This window comes from Panthera leo, chromosome B4 (assembly GCF_018350215.1).
Source record: "Panthera leo isolate Ple1 chromosome B4, P.leo_Ple1_pat1.1, whole genome shotgun sequence".
Lineage (NCBI taxonomy): Eukaryota > Metazoa > Chordata > Mammalia > Carnivora > Felidae > Panthera > Panthera leo.
This window is the reverse complement of record NC_056685.1, coordinates 84,898,154-84,910,010: the sequence shown is the minus strand read 5'-3', so window position 1 is coordinate 84,910,010 and position 11,857 is coordinate 84,898,154. Positions and strand designations below refer to the sequence as shown.

At 36.0% G+C, this 11,857-nt stretch overlaps 1 long non-coding RNA gene and 1 other non-coding gene across 2 annotated transcripts; one reads left to right on the top strand and one right to left on the bottom strand.

Annotated features, from left to right (window-relative positions):
• Positions 1-2,365: 2,365 nt before the first annotated feature.
• LOC122225723 lies at positions 2,366-2,469 on the bottom strand. Its single transcript, XR_006205328.1, has one exon. It is a non-coding gene; the product is annotated as a U6 spliceosomal RNA (small nuclear RNA).
• A 2,903-nt stretch (positions 2,470-5,372) lies between these two features.
• LOC122223782 lies at positions 5,373-10,556 on the top strand. The gene is made up of 3 exons (XR_006204471.1): positions 5,373-5,458; positions 10,233-10,314; positions 10,421-10,556. It is a non-coding gene; the product is annotated as an uncharacterized LOC122223782 (long non-coding RNA).
• Positions 10,557-11,857: the final 1,301 nt, after the last annotated feature.

Here is an 11,857-nt window from a genome sequence, read left to right as displayed (position 1 = left end):
AGAACATCTTGTAAAAAGATTGTTGAAATTATTACACTAGGGATGTAATAAGCAGTTCTGTCGGTTAAGCTTCCGACTTCGGCTCAGGTCATGATGTCACAGTTTGTGAGTTTGAGCCCTGCATTGGGCTCTCTGCTGTCAGCACAGAGTGTGCTTCAGATCCTCTGTCCCCCTCTTTCTCTGCCCTTCCCCCCACTTTGCCTCTCCCCCCTCTGCCTCTCTACTTGCCCCGCCCCTGCTCTTTCTCTCCCCGCCCCCCAAAATAAATAAACATTAAAAAAAAGAAATTATGACACTAGAGATAATAAAATAGAGCAGACACTATGGAAATGGGGGTAGAGGACAAGGATTTGGGGAAGACTTGAGAAATATAGTGAAGATGTTTTGAGTAGCAGAAAGAGCCGAGAAGGGCTCCATGTTTCTTAACACAAACAACTGAAGAGATAGATGGTGCTGACACTGACCAAGGTAAGAGAGTCTGAAGAAATAAATTCCTCGGGCCGCCTGGGTGGCTCAGTCGGTTAAGCGTCTGACTTCGGCTCAGGTCATGATCTCACGGTCCATGAGTTCGAGCCCCGCGTCAGGCTCTGTGCTGACCACTCAGAGCCTGGAGCCTGCTTGCAATTCTGTGTCTCCCTCTCTCTCTGACCCTCCCCCGTTCATGCTCTGTCTCTCTCTGTCTCAAAAATAAATAAACATTAAAAAAATTTAAAAAAAAATAAATTCCTCAAGGCCAGGGTAACATGTGTTAAATCAAACCACATAAAGTAAAATAATGCTAACATCAGACATTTTATATATACATATTTTTTGTCACATACGTAGACAATTGATTATTCCACAGATGAGTTAAGGCCATATGTCTGACTTGCTGACGATTCACGCTGCTGTCTTTTAGCTTTCAGAGAAGTTAAGCTGCAAATGATGTGAGCCATTCTCTAGCTCACTTTGCACATAACATAAATCAGAAGGTGCACAGTCTGTCAGGAGAGTTCTGGGAAATATGGATATAAAGGAACTCCTCCTCCTGCCTTCTTCCCCATCTCCCTTTGTCTGCCTAAGGCATGAAGATTGATCAGACGTTTACAGCAGCAACTGCCAAGGTCTTATTCATCGCGGTGTGAGGGTGATTGCCGTGCTCCTCCAACAAAAGCAAAATGGCAGCATTTAAATGAACTGACACATCAGATCTCCTCAGCTGTTCTTTCAAAGTAATACATTAATCAGGGGATAAACAAGGTATTGTCCCCCTGACAAAATTTTAGAAGGACTGCATCAGAGAAATCTCCTGAAATTACTCCTATTGAATTTAAACCGGGGACTGACATTTTCCAAAAAGGACAGTATGTCTCAGAAATTTTTAGCTGTTGCTTTTTTCATCTTTCTAAAGAAGAAATTGATTAGTAATCTGACTCTGTAGAATATGGTGAGTCTCATCCAAGGTATTTACCATTTATACATTAAATTACTACCCAATATGAGCACGGTGGAAAAGAAAGAAATATTAAAAAGCCTCAGTTCATTCTTCCCTCGAAAACAACAAAAATTTGTACCAAATAAACAAAAGTACAATGTTTGCTTCAGAACAACCAACAATACTTTCAGATAAGCTCATGACATAGTTCAACACATGAAAATGGTTGTTTTTGAGTGTGTGGGAGTTTTCATGCACTATGATGAATATAAATCTACAATTACAAATTACACAAAATACAAAGATATACTCTAAGGATATGTATAGGTTACATACAAATAAATCAACATTTGTTTCAATAAGACATCCCCCATTTTTTTTACTTTTACTTAACCTCTTCTTTACTTAATAAAAAAGTAAAGTTTTCATTTATTTACTTGGTATATATTAAAGTGTTATCAGAAGCCTTTCCTATTAGATACAACTTGGTGATAACATAAAATAGCAACTTATTAATGACCTTCAATATAGAGGGGTCAAAATCCCATAGTTTGTTATCAACTGCATAAAGAACAGAGTAGATGCTAAATGTTCTCATCACAAAAAAGAAAGGGTAATTATTTGATGTGATGGAGGCATTAGCTAACGGCTATAGCAGTAATTGTTTTGCAATATGTAAGTGCATCAAATAAACATGTTCTACACCTTAAACTTATACAATGTTATATGTCAGTTATATCTCAATAGAGCTGAGGAAGAAAATAGAACAAAAAGTGTATGAAAACCTTGTGCAGTAGAAATGTGATTGACTTTATTTCACAGCAGATAATGTTTTTGAAGACAGTTACGGTAATTTCATCACCCTTGCCAGTAATTGCTTCAGGCCCAGTTTTTTAAATGAGGCATGAAACCTGCTAAGGGGTGTAGAGACATGTGTCTTGTTCTTTTAAAAAATATATGGAATGGTTCGTGAATTTGCGTGCGTCATCCTTGCATAGGAGTCATGCTAATCTCTGTATTATTCTGAAAAGCAATATATGACAAGACAATCTCTCATCTGTATCTTCTCTGATATATGAAAAGATGCCATCTTCCTACCAGCTTAATGATGAAGACGCCATTTCTTTTGTTTATTTTGAGAGAGAAAGAGAAAGAGAGCACAGCGGGGAAGGGGCAAAGAGAAGGAGGGACAGAATCCCAAGCAGGCTCCATGCAATTAGTGCAGAGCCTGCCGTGAGGCTTGAACTCACAAACTGTGAGATCGTGACCTGAGCTGCAATCGAGGGTCAGATGCTTAACTGACTGCACCACCTACGTGCCTCAAATCATGAAGACACCATTAAGGAAAATAGGAGAAAAAAAGGGAGAAAAAATGTGAGTCTCTGATATCATCCTTGAATAGCTGAGTCAACCAACACTAGAGTCTATTCTAACTCTTACTATGATGTGAAATAATGACTCTCCATACTGTTTAAGCTTATTGTCATCAAAGTTTGCTATTTCTTGTAGCCAAAAACACACTAACCAATATATGGAGGAGTATGAGGAAGTATTAAACAATCTAGAGAAGAGATGCAAAACGAGAACACCAAGCTGTTCAAGAGGATGGCTTTAGTGCACAATTTTGTTGTCTGTAGAAGTCACAAGGAGATGAATTTCAGCTTAATATAAAACTTGTCAGAGCTGTCTAAAAAGGCACATTTGCCCTAAGACGTAGTAAATTCTCTCTCACCAGAGTTTGGCCAATCACTTCTTAGTTATGCTCCAAATTAGAGAAATTAGACTATATACCTCATAGTCATCCCAACACTGAGATTTTTCTTTGTTACTGTGAAAGTTGAAAGAAACATTACTCAAGGGGGTGGGGGGGCAAAGTCTAGACCTAAAGCTTAACTATAAAACAATCTTCCTTTTGTTGTCTACTTTAGGGAAACTGCCCTTACATTTTCAGTTCTCTAAACTATGTATTTGTTGAATCTTTGCTAAGTTTCTAGACTGTGTTAGTAATTGTGAGACTAAAAATACTGCTTAATTACTACATTAAAGATTTTAATTTGTAACTGGGATATATTTCCATTCAGTGAAAAATAAACTCAGACATATAAATTGAGTGTCAAAATTTGTGATAGAACTAATAAAGGGTTTGGTTAAAACAGCAAGCAGGAAAATCAATATGAGCTAAAATAGTTGACCTTGAGCTTGATTTTAGGAGTGGGTGAAAACTTACCAAGTGCTGATCTTGACAACATATGCATAAATGTTATATAATAGTGTCGTTAACAATAGAGTCAAATGGATATAATGTCACTTTGAGTCAGTACTAATTATGCAATTGTCAATACTAGGTCTCACTATATGGAAGTATTAAATAAAATGTCAGAACTACGCCAGAGTTAAAATCAAGATACAAATTTAATTTTGTCTTTGTCATTTTGGGTAAAATTCTACTTTTAATAGCAGGTATAGAACTCATAAACTAGAAACCGTTACACTTATTTCAAAAGAAACTTTTTTTTTTCCTGTTGATACCATTTGGGAGAAATAACATTTCCAGCACTGTTCTTCTTCGTCACCTTCTCTCCCACATTATTTATGGTTTACAAAGAAGATCTTGATTGTTTACTGTGACTATTTCGTAATGTGACATTTCTGTATTTGACCTGACCTTTGCACAGGACATAAAGAAGCTGAATACTGCAAAAGCTCTTACAAACAACAGTGTGTTTTTGGATTGTTGGAGAGTGTAACAAAATTAACCAGGAGAGTACAGTAGAGAGATTCAATAAATTAAACCAGTAATGAGAGAACTACATGGAAACTCCAGCAGGAGTTGTTTATCTACCTTCAAATCTAATAAATCACATTAATTAAAAAGAGAGAGATCCTGGTTTTTACTGAAGTAAGTTCTCTGATTTCCCTGCTGTCAGGTACATTAGTCCACTTACCATGTGTGGAGTTTTTAAGAAGGAATAAATGGAGAAAGCACAGCACAAAAAGGCAGAAAGAAAAAAGGTAGGGCCAATCATACTCCTGCGGGGTTACTAACGATTCTATAAATCATCTGATCCAACGTGACCTCCTGCTGTTACCAGCAGAAACACTGCTCTCGTTTGCATTTTTAAAAAAATTTTCTGTTTTACAAGTGGTGAAAGAAAGATGAGTTCGGCTAAGAGTTCATTATCTCTCCCACACCCCTCCCACCACACATGGGTTTCGGTGAAAGAAAGCATTTGCAAAATATGTTCCTATACTGTGCTCCCTTTGCCTTGCGTGTGGCCGAATTAATTTCAAACCATTCCATTTTTAACATAAAATCACATCTCAAGAGAATGGACCTACTTCCAGGAAATCAAAAAGTCTGTTCCTCAAGTGCATACTTCTGCCAGCTGACCTGTTCCAAGTTCACCATTTCAAGCATAGGGCAAAAAATATACAATGATCATGTGTTTTCTTTGAACCGCAGGTATGAGTAGTTTCTTTAGAATAAGGAAATACAAAGCTGTCTACTCTCCTTTCTGTGAGGGTTTCACTGAGCAAGGATTTGTGGTTTGATAACTTTGGTTCGCCATTTCAACTTCAAAGAAAAATCACAAACCCACCAAAAGTTTCCCCTGCAATTTACACATCTTTCTGAAAGATTATGCTGTGATGTTTCAGCGATGTTTCTTGCATGAAAATGTGCCCTGTTGGATATAAGGTAATACATTTCCAATTTCTTATTTTAAAAGCAATGTTTTCATGAAGTATTTAAGCATAAGTAGCATTAACATACTTTACACCTGAAGGTGAAATGCAGGCAAATAGCTTTTAAGGAGGGAAAAATACTATCCCATTATTTGGATAGTTTCTCATTAAAACTTAAATATTGGCAACACAGGTCTTTTCTAGTTTGTCTATGTTTTGGTATTAGAGAGATATGGTTGTAAGTCTTTATCAGGTTTTTCTCTTTCACATGTTTTCTCAGAACACATTCCTCTTCAGCAAACTCAGGTCTAACCACCTGAGTCTTAAAGAAAACACACCTGGGCCCAAAGCTGCTTGCAGGTACTAGTTTATTCTTACTTTTTCCTTCTCAATCCGTTTATTTAAAAAGATGTCTAACTCACAGCCCTCAGTTGTTTTGATTTTTATTTCCTTCTCAACCTAGTACAACCTGGTTTCTTTCTCCACCTTTTAATGAAATGGCTTTACTAAGGATACTAAAAACTTCCATTTTGCCAAAACCAATGGATATTTTTGTTTTTACTTTAATCTCTCCCCAACCCTTAAACTGATTGATGCACAGTCTTAGAAAACTTCCTAATGCCACATACAACTTTCTTTCCTGGTTCTCATGAAAACCTTTTAACTTATTCACTCATTTATTCAACAAATTCTGTTGAATGCGACTGAAGGTCAAATTCTCTTTCCTGGCTCCTCAGCTATCTCTACTCCTTAAATGTTGAAGTCCTCAATCTATTTGCCTTCCCCAGGAAACACATTTACCTAGATCGGTTCAGCCAAAACCACTGGTAATGATTCTAAAACTCAATTCTCCAGCAAGACCTCACTCTTACTATTCCCAGTTTCAGGACCCTCTTTATGTTGATGCTCAAGATACCATGTACTAACTAAAAATTGTTGTAAAAATAAAATGTTTAAGATATTTCTTCTACTTTATCCCTTTATATTTTTCTAATTATCTTACAAAAACAAATTCAAAAGTGTGAGATTACAAAATAAAAAGTCAATGTCCTCCTAGTGTAAAAAGAAAAGGCAGTATCACAAGAAGAGTGGGGAATATTAAGACAGAAATTATAAAAATTTAGGAAAATTTTCTAGCGCCATGCACGAAGTATGTAACTTTTGAGAATTTGCATTTTTTTAATCTTGCAAAATAGTGGGCAACCATCCCTATGAGCTTACACAGATCTACACGATGTTTCCAAATATCATACTACACAGTTGCATAGTAGCCCAACACATAAGGTCTTAGCCATCTCTCTAGTACTAAAAGCTCAGATGGTTTTACAGGTTTCTATTACTGCACTTAATATTCTTGTATGCATAATTTTGCAGTATTCATGTAAAGGAAATTCCAAGATAAATTTCTTTTTATTCTGGCTTTTTGAGATCTAACTGACAAATAAAATCTGTATATACTGTATGTCTTGTACATTTTGTACAAGGTACAACTTGATTTTTTGATATCCTCATACATTATAAAATGATTACCACAAACAAGTTAACTAAAACATCCATCACTTCTCATACTTTTTTGTTGTGTTAGAACACTTAAGATCTACTCCCTTAGCAAATTCTAAGTATACATTAGAGCATTACCAGTTATGCCACCAAGCTGTAACACTGGATTTTCAGAAATTATTCCATCTTATTACTAAAAAGTATACACTTTAATCGCTATTTTGCCATTTCTTCCACTCCTGAACTCTTGCAACCATCATTCATTCTACTTTCTGGTTCTATAAGTTTGATTTTTTTTCAGATTCTACATATAAGTGGAATCATCTGGTATTTGTCTTTTGGTGTCTGGCTTATTTCACTTAGAGTAACAGCTTCGAAGGTTATCCATTTTATTACAAAGAGCAGGATTTATGGCTTAATAGTATCTCAATATAATGTATTCATTATAATATATAATGAGATATATACCTCACATTTTCTTTCTCCATTCACTTGTCGACCCTTAGGTTGTTTCTATATATTAGCTGTTATAAATAATGTTGCAATACACAGGAGAGTGCAACTATTTCTTCAAGGCCATGATTTCATTTCCTTTGGATATATACTCAGAAGTAGGAGTGGTGGTAGGAGAATTACCAAAAATGGTAATTCTATTTTTGATTTCCTGAGGAACTTCTATACTGATTTTCATAATGTTTGTACCAATTTATATTCCCACCAACAGTGCACAAGTGTTCCTTCTCTCCATAGTCTCACCAATACTTTCATTTTTTTGTCTGTCTTTTTGAGACTAGACATTCTAACAGGTGCGAGGGGATATCTCTTTGTAATTTTGATTTGGATTTCCCTGATGATTAGTGATGTTGACTTTTTCATATACTTGTTGGCCATTGGTATATATTCTTGGGGAAAGCTTCTATTCAAGTCCCTTGTCCATTTTTCAATCAGGTTTTTATTTGTTTCGTTTGGGGTTTTGGCTCTTAAGTTGTAGAAGTTCTTTATATATTTTGGATATGAACCCCACATAGTTTGTAAATATTTTCTCTCATTTGGTAGGTCTCCTTTTCGTTTTGTTGACTGTTTCCTTTGTTGCACAAAAACTTTTTAGTTTGATATAGTCCCACTTGTTTATTTTTGCTTATGTTGCCTGTTCTTTTGGTGTCAGATCAAAAATACTATTACCAAGACCTCTGTCAAGGAGCTTTTTCCCTCTTTTCTTCTAGGAATTTTACAATATCAAGTCTTACATATAAGTCTCTACTCCATGTTGACTTATTTTTGTATATGGTGTAAAAATAAGGATTCAGTGTCATTCTTTTACATGAGGCTATCCAGTCTCCCAACACCATTTATTAAAGAGACTATCCTGGGGCGTCTGGGTGGCTCAGTCGGTTAAGTGTCTGACTTTGGCTCAGGTCATGATCTCGCGGTCTGTGAGTTCGAGCCCCGCGTCGGGCTCTGTGCTGACAGCTCAGAGCCTGGAACCTGTTTCGGATTCTCTGTCTCCCTCTCTCTCTGCCCCTCCCCTGTTCACGCTCTGTCTCTCTCTGTCTCAAAAATAAATAAACGTTAAAAAAAATTAAAAAAAAAAAAGAATTTGTTAAAGAGACTATCCTTTCTCCATTGTGTATTCCTGGCACCCTTGTTAGAGATTAGTTGACTGTGTATGTGTGGGATTATTTCTGGGCTCTCAATTCTGTTCCACTGGTCTATGTGTTTGTTTTTAATGCCAGTACCATACTGCTCTGATTACTGTAACTCTGGAATATGGTGAATTTATTGGTTCAAAGGATATGGACATCTATTGTTAATTCCAAAAGGATTGTATTAATTAACATCCCACTAAAATCACCTGGAACTTCTGTTTCTCAACACTCTTGCAAATATTTAGTAATTTTTTTTAACTTTTGCTAATCTGATAGGTGAAAAAATGGTGCCTCATTTTGATTTGCATTTCTTTAATATTAAAAAAGGTTGAGTAACATAATTTATTTACTATTAATTCATATTTTGTTATTCTGGAATCGAATTATATGTTATTTAATTTCCCTTGGCTATTTTAAATATTTTTTATACATTTACACTCAAAATCAAATCATGAATTATATAGATACAAGGAATGGTGTATTGAATACCAATCCTAAAATAGTACTTGAACAAACTAATTATAGTTTATTGAAAGTAATTACTATTCTGTACAGATTTTTTAAATAAAGGTAGTTGGAAAATGTATTGGTACAATATTAATTTGGCCAGAAAATATAAAAATCCTTTCCAACTGTAAGATATCATGACATATAAAGAATATTCTGATTGCATGAATTTGGGTCAAAACTAATATTTAAGGTTGGACTTGAAAAGGTAACAGTACATTTTCATGGCACAGTCTTTGCAGCAGATTTTGTCACAAGAGTGTTGAGTTGAATGGACTGTGTGCAGAGTTAGCAAACATGGGAAAAATCAGCCCATTGCGGCCTAGAGGAACAGAGAAGAATTGTGAGCAAGGGGCCAAAAAACAGAAGATAGAAGCTGGCTAATGCACAAAATTTAAATATAATACAATTTCATAAGTGATGAACCCTTTTGAAATGCATTGTTCTACAAGGGTCCTTTAAAAAATAAGTACCACTTATTATTCAATAACAGAAATCTCAGTATAGCCACAAAACATATTAACTTAACATTTTCCTGATCTTTTCAATAACTTCCTATATAAATCATTTTATATCATTTACCATAAAGACAAACTGAAACAAAATGCAGACTTTGAATTTCTTTTAATTTATTGTGCATAGGGTTCATGCTCTATACTACTTTCTAGGTATTTTCCTATGTATATTAGGAATGCTCTAAGAGGAAATCAGATTATTAGAGATTTTGTGGAAATTGCCATCCCCGTATCGTTTCTTGGGAGATTAGATCGATGCCTTTAAAGGAAGCTGCAGAAATCTGAACCAGGATTTAGATTCAGATCTCTGACCCTCAACATTTAAATGTATCTATAAGGAATTAGCCCATAAAATGGTACATCTCACCATTTTTTTTCTATTCTGACTTTCACCAACCAAAGGCTTTATCATCATATATAGTAACTTAAGGTTCTTATTGTGATAATCTGTTGGCCTTTTTCTTTTTGTACAAATAAGAAAAGTGATGATGAATTATATTCTTGAAACTGTACAAATAAAGGTTTCAGGACTGAAATAAAACTGAACAGATAAAACTGTGTCTCTCAACTATAGTAAGTCATAGATGTTTTTAGGCAATTCATGTTCTTCCTATTGCCCTTGAAACTAGGGTACGTAAAATGTGTATAAAACCTGGAAAAGTGTTTATTCACTTCCTTCATTCTAAGAGAAAACTCCTTTCAGCTGTGACCCTGATAGGAATGTATTTCTGTGCAGGGGAGCAGGGGTTGGTAAATTACAGAAAGCACATAATGATTTAGAAAATGTGCAGGAACTGTGTGTTCAGGGAGTCAGGTTAAAGATAGCCACATACTTTGCTAAAGCCACACCCATCCACTGTGCTGGAAACCACATGTCAGTAAAATTTCAATCTCTCACAGTTTTCAATTTAATGATGGCTTGAAGAAAGAAGAAATTTGCTTAATTTTTCTCACCCACTGTTTCAGTTTCCTTTAGGATAGAAGGAACGACTTGATATGCTGGGAAGAAAGTTAATCAGTACATTAGCCACACAGCAGAGACATACAGGTAAAGCGTGAACCCTTGCTTCTGTCCTCTGCAAGTTTCCAAATGTCGAGATGTTTAGTATCGTGTTGACTAAATATTGGTCTTACTGAAATTTTTCATTTGTAAGTTTTTGTATCGTATAGATTTTGTCCAACATGTCTGCATTACACCTGGTTGCTGGTGTGGGAGAAAAATAAGGTACTCCATTGTGGATAAATGACCATGACTGGATTGAAGGAGACATGTGAAGATTCATCAGGTACCAAAGTGACGGTTAATAAAGTGAAGCCAGTTGACATCTCAATTGTCCGTGTTTAGTAGCCACAACTCTGTTCATCAGTCATTTCTGAGTAATGATTTGGCTTAAATCACAATAATATCAAAATTTTATTCAGGAGACAAAAAATGTGCCTTTGTGGGATAATGTAATTGGAAAGGAAAAAAAAAAGTGCCTTCTAATCGACACAAGCCAATGACAGCTAACCCAAGGGAAGTTCTCTTTGGCACATCGATAATCTTGTTTTTTATAAGGCTGGTGCTTATTTTATCTGCTGTGCGAATGTGCTCAGGAACTCCAGGACTCTAATTAGTGAATAGAGGTCTTCACTAATTGACAAAATCAGGCATAGTGCCTCATAATCAACTGACAAATCCCACTTGTTAATGAAAACCAGCATTTACTGAGTATCTACAGTGAATGCTTACAGAATGAAATAGAAATTAAAATAAACATGACAAAAACAGGTTCTAAGTTCTACCATTTTATGATCTACAGCTAACAGAAACACTCTAAGACAACTAATTAAACTAAAAGATTTCCTTTAAGTTCCTGTATATTGTCATTACTCTCCTTTGGTTATTCCTTTTCATTGTAGGTGTCCTTAAGAAAAATATCCAGGTGGACATCAAAAGGTATGGGGTCATGTGGCAACAGATGTAGACACACAAGTCTCATTGGATATAAAATACTTGCAGCAGTGCCTGGGTGGCTCAGTTGGTTAAGCATCCTGACTCTTAATTTCAGCTTAGGCCATGATCTCATGGTGGTGAGATCCAGCCCCATGTCTGGCTCCGCACAGAGTGTGGAGCCTGCTTGGGATTCTCTTTCCCCCTCTCTGTCTGCCCCTTCCCCACTTGTTCTCTCCCTCTCTCAAAACAAATTTTTTTTAAAGGAAAGAAAATACTTGCAAATGCAAATGTTAAACATCATGAGCTATGGAGGCCTTAGGGAAGGCACAGCCGAAAAGAAACAAAAGAAAAAAAGAGGCATATATGTACAAGTGTGTGTCAGAGAGAGGGAAAAGAGAGAAAGTAAAAAATTACAATAATCAAAGTTTTTATAGCCTTAAATAAGCAATATTCATCTTTCTACAGAAACTGAACATGTTGGAGAGTTCTACATGACAAAGAACTGAGGCTAGTCACTAGTCAGTCACCAGCAAGCAAGAGAGTTCCTCAATCCTCAGTTTGGAAATCAGATCCTTCTTCAGTCGAGAACCCAACTCTGGCTGGCCCGTGACTGCAGCCTGTGAAAGACTAAACAGAGGACTGAGCTAAGCCATGC